The 5,306-nt window shown below is 32.2% G+C and overlaps 1 long non-coding RNA gene across 2 annotated transcripts; it reads right to left on the bottom strand.

Moving 5' to 3' along the window:
- Window positions 1–1,883: 1,883 nt before the first annotated feature.
- LOC101258747 (uncharacterized) lies at window positions 1,884–4,843 on the bottom strand. 2 transcript variants are annotated; one of them, XR_011220435.1, is made up of 4 exons: window positions 4,370–4,843; window positions 3,725–4,276; window positions 2,436–2,875; window positions 1,884–2,330 (listed from the first exon to the last, which is right to left on the bottom strand). It is a non-coding gene; the product is annotated as an uncharacterized lncRNA (long non-coding RNA). The 2 variants fall into 2 exon arrangements; XR_011220434.1 differs by lacking the exons at window positions 3,725–4,276; window positions 4,370–4,843 and having other exon boundaries at window positions 2,436–3,718.
- Between the last annotated feature and the right edge of the window lie 463 nt (window positions 4,844–5,306).

Below are 5,306 nucleotides of genomic sequence, written 5' to 3'. Positions count from 1 at the left end.
GTAAAACACGAAAAAATGTTACTGGACAACTACAATAATTACACTATCTGATTCTTCAATCATTATATTGACCAAAAAAAAATATTGATTCTCATGGAAAAATTTCGTGCACCCAACAAGAGAACAGCAAACTGTAGGATAAACTTCAAAATATTAATAGTCACAACAATGATGTGGAACAATTACATCTGATAATGACCTCATATAATTACATCTCCATTAGGTACTGAACTTCTGAAAATGTTAATTCTACAAAAAGATTAGGACACGGCGCAAAAAAATAGAGTTCAGAGGCTAAATGGTAAAAAATGTTAATAAAAATTTTAAAATCGTATATGAAATCTTTTTTTAAATCAAAATAGCAAAACCGCTCACGAAGTAGCAATTTTATCCGCTAGAAAAAGCAAAATCTCTGCTATAGCAGCAATTTGCAAAATTAAAACTTTTTTTTAAAAAAAATCTTTTTAAAGAAATCGCTAATTTTCAAAATAATTTTTTTAAAATTGTTCTTTAGTACGTTAAAAAAAATTTAAATTATTTATTTGCTATTTTTTAAAAAAAAATCAAATAGCTGATAAGACAGTAATTTTGAATCAATTTTTAAAAAAAATTAAATCCCTGCCTAAATCAAAGACTTTTTTTTTGGTTTTTTAACAAATCTTATTTTTTAAAAAAAAATTAAGTAAATTACTGGCAGCAATTTACCAAATTTTTTGTTTAGTTTTTTAATCTTTTTTCTTTTTAAATCGCTCAAAAAATAATTCTGCCTTTTTTTGTGTAGTAAAATTTGTGCAAAATTTTTTTTCTCGATTTTTCTCTAAAAAATATTTTAATTTTTAAAGTTAATCATATATCCACTTTACAAAAAGAAGTTGGCATGTCAAATTCCTACAAAAAAAATAAAATAAATTCACATGCATCTATAAAAAATAGTGTCAATTCACGTGTATTTATAAAAAATCTTTTTTTGATTTTCTCGGGTTTTTTTGATCTCGTATAAATGCATATGAATTTTATCAAAAAAATTATTTTTTTAAAAAATTTGACATGTCAATTTTTTTCTGATAAAGTTGACATGTGATTAACTTCAAAAATTAATACAAAATTGGAGAAAAATTGAACAAAAATTTTTGCACAAATTTTACTATACAAAAATAGACAGAATTAGTTTTTTGAACAATTTCATGAAAAAAAGTTTAAAAAAACAAAGCTGGCAGCTATTTACTTAAATTATAAAAAAAATTAACATAAAATCTACATTTATTTAAAATATAAAAAATAAATTAAACTTAAAATCTCTACTAAGACAACGATTTAAAAAAAAAATAAACGTTAAACAACTGCCAAGACAGCGATTTATTAAAAAAAGAATAACAGCCGACTTATTCAAAATCATTATGATTTTTTTTCCGATGAACAAAGTCACTACTTCATAAACAATTTTACCATTTTGATTTTAAAAAAATCTCATACACCCTTTTAAAATTTTTGTTAAGATTTAGGCTCAAGACTCCATTAAATACATTTTATACCCCACCTAAATTAGGAATCCAGGTGGATTCGAACCACCGACCTCTCGACAACAGGCATCGAGCGCTCCACCATAAACCGAGCTCTTGGATCCATCCGAAAAAGTAATTTAGCAGCTAGATAATTAACGAAGATAAGGCCATTAAACAAATGAAAACAGCACCTATCTTAAAAGTTAAGTCATAATTTATAAATAACTTAAAGCTACTGCCAGATTAAAAAAAATTAGGGCCAAAAATGATAACCAGGGTAATTGAAAGTCAACCATCTTAGAAGGAATATGAACAACTCTCATGTGAACATAACCATTGGTTTAAAACAAACTTTAAGGGTTATAATAATGAACACTCTCATAAGAAAAAAGTATTGATCAAACGCGTGTGAGTGAGTACAACTTTCATGTTACAGTCCCCAAAAAGGTATAAAAATCTAAAATAATCGTAACCACAATAACTCGATGGTATATTATAATACTAAAATGGCGTAAATCTTTTACGCCAAAGGACACACCCCATGCTAATCTCAACAAATACTTCCATGGGACAACATTTCCGGCAAACACGGACATTCTCTAGAAATAAATAAAAAAAAAATATAGAGCGAAAACCGAAACTATCGCACTAACAGTAAAACCAAAAATAATAACTTCAATATTGAATAAAACTGCAAACCATTAGGTACGGCAAATCAGCATCTTCAAAAGAGGAGAAATTAAATGCACCACATGGTCTTCATGAGAACTGTGAATTGTCATACATGAAAACATGCCTTACATTCCAGTCTAGTAGAAACAATCGGAACTGCAGACAGGGAAAAATACCATTAGAGTCCATAAAATACTCGAATTCAGCGAAATATTAACAGACAGAAAAAAAAGAATATCTTCTATAAGACGGATGATTTACCTCATGAGTAGCATTATAATATGCTTAATAAAACCCCAAGGGAGAAAATTTATCTGCTACAAGTTCTTTGAGTGCAGTACAGCAGGAGAAGAATAACCAGGCTACCATACTGTGTTAATGATGCATACCACAGATTCAAACAAGCAAGAGCAACAAGTTCATGAGTTAAAAGTTCTGAGTGTTTCCAAATGTAACAGGAACAAACCAACAGTGTGACCGAAATGATTTAACTTCCAACAGCAGCAGACGCATCTTCAGATCTTCAACTTCAACAGCAGCAACAGCACAAACAAAACTTGAACACACCAGGTAACATCCATGCATCAACTGAGCAACACTCCCAACCGCAAGGTAGGACTCCAGACAGCATGAATCAGAAACAAAGAGATATTCCCAAGTTCTAAGTTGCAAATTTTCCATCATCCAATCAGATACAAGATCTACCCAGTACACGGAAGTAATTCAACAGTCAAAATCCCAAACCTGCCTAAAATACACTTCCCAGACGGCTACACAAAAGGGGAGCCATAATCGGCATCTCCATAGATTGAAACATTTACATCACGATTTAAGAGAAACGAAGTGGCATTCCACAAATACTCATACCATAGAATTAACTTAAAAGGAATTAACTCATCCACAACGAAGAGACGGCAATATTTTCCAAGTAAAAGAGCCATGAGAACAAATGAAAAAGAACAGCCATCGACAAGAAGAGACATATGGTTGAAGCCTTGGTTATGCCTTGCTAATGGTTCTTACGCAGAACTTATTTTTAGATGGCTTTTTATATGACATTTTAGATGTGAATCTTGTTCACCTGAAAAAAACTACTAATATTCAAATAATAGTTCAAGTTTGATAGCTAAACGGATAAATAATTGTTAGCACGAGGCTTAAGCTAAACGCAACTTAAAGTTGATGCGTCACCGAAAGATTGGTCTTATAGTTGTTAATACTTTCTTAAAAGGTGTCAATATTTTTGTTTTTGAAATACATTCGTTCTTGAAAAATATGAAGTACATGAACCCTAAGTTATCAAATTTCATGGTTAAATTGGATATCTAGAATAGAGTTGAGAGGGGAGACCATCCAAAATATTTTATGAAATAGTTTAAAGCTACTTCAATAATCAGCTGTATGTGACTGCATTTAAAAAACTAAGCTTTGTACGGCTTGTTGAATAATTCTAAAACTATTGATTGGAGATATTATCATTACTGTCTAGGTGATTATAGAGGAAAACTAATTAATACATGGATGCTGATAATGTAAAATTGATTATGTACCTCTGATAAGTGCAGCAGTAGAAACGTTGCTTTGTCCATCGCCATATTAAGCAAAATTCAACACGAATAACTTGTCCATACAAAACAAGTAACCACTGGATCGGTGCGAGATTGGTAGACGCAGGAGCAGGGAAAGAGCATGAAAAAATAAAAAGGATGCAACACACACAGAGAGGAGATCCAGGCAAAACCCTGTGCCTCTCCTCTCCAACACCAAAGAATATAGTTTTATTAGGTACTTTTGGCCTGCCAAGCGAGCGCACCCAACATGGCAAAGGCCTGATAACATAAAACAATAAACACCTCACTTTTTCCTCTCATACCTCGCACAACCTCAACTCGTTCTTTTATCTCTCGTACATGTGCATGCATCAATAAAAACTGAAGCAAATAAAACATTTAAATAATTATAAACATCAAAATTAGACCATCATAACCTTGGATCACCATAACGTTCTCTGATTCAACCTTCGGCCGATGATAACCGGTCAAAAGAGCCTGATCTATGACAACAAGGCACCAAACCGATAGTCCTTGCATCTATCTTCAAACCTGCAACATGTAGAAAGACTTGGCATGTTTTCAACAGAGGTAATTTGCTTAATTACCAAGCAAACAAAAACACAAAAAGCTTATCTAGCTCACCAATAAATCTCTTCCGAACAACGGTTGAACCCTCGAAAGGATAACATCACGGTTGCTGAAACTTCTGCTCCAATCTCCACAAATCTATGAAGACCGAACAGATCTGATGCTCGATTATGCTCATCTACCTCAAACCAGCACAAAAAGACATCAGATCCGCCATCTCGTCGTCAACCGTCGGCCAGATCAAACAAACATCGACCCATCAATCCATACGGCCCGTCAGTAGCCGGTCCGGCACAAAACCACGGCGGTCCGGTACAGAAACACGGCAAATCCATAACCAAAACGTAGATCAAGGAACGATCTACACAGATCTGATCATGAAATTTGAAGAAGATAAACAACCAGAGAGAGATCTGGAGAAAAGACGAAGATAGGCGTAGAGGGAAAAGGTATACAAGAATGAAAAGGGGGAGGACGTAATTTATTGAGAATTTTGAGGGAATGAACGGTTCAGATTGATTTAAGATAAGATATTCAACGGTAGAGATGAGGTTTAACCATTTAAGGCGGCAAAGAGGTTGACAAGGAATAGGTACCGTAAATAGATGGACAGCTGTCATGGAATAAATTAAATTAAAGGGGAAGTTTCTGGATGTGTAATTTGAGTAGGACATATTAACTTTTGTAACGTGTGATAACATGCTTCTCACGTCTAACACGATAATTTCAAAATTTTAGCAATTTAAAAATAAATATATTCTATGTAAAAAAATATAATTAATTTTTATTTCTAGTGACTATTGTGAAGATTATATTTTTACAAAGAGGAAAATATTATAGTCAAAAAAGCTTGCCGTATAATTTATGTAGACGCTTAAATTAAGGTTTGTTGGGACTTGAAAGTTTCATCAGTTTTTAATTATTTATCTATTTTTTTTAATTGTTTTTAGTTATTTATTTATTTTAATAAATAAAAAAGGAACGATTTTTT

The sequence above is a fragment of the Solanum lycopersicum genome, chromosome 4 (assembly GCF_036512215.1).
Source record: "Solanum lycopersicum chromosome 4, SLM_r2.1".
Lineage (NCBI taxonomy): Eukaryota > Viridiplantae > Streptophyta > Magnoliopsida > Solanales > Solanaceae > Solanum > Solanum lycopersicum.
The sequence above is the reverse complement of the archived record's forward strand: the minus strand, read 5'-3'. Positions and strand labels throughout refer to the sequence as shown.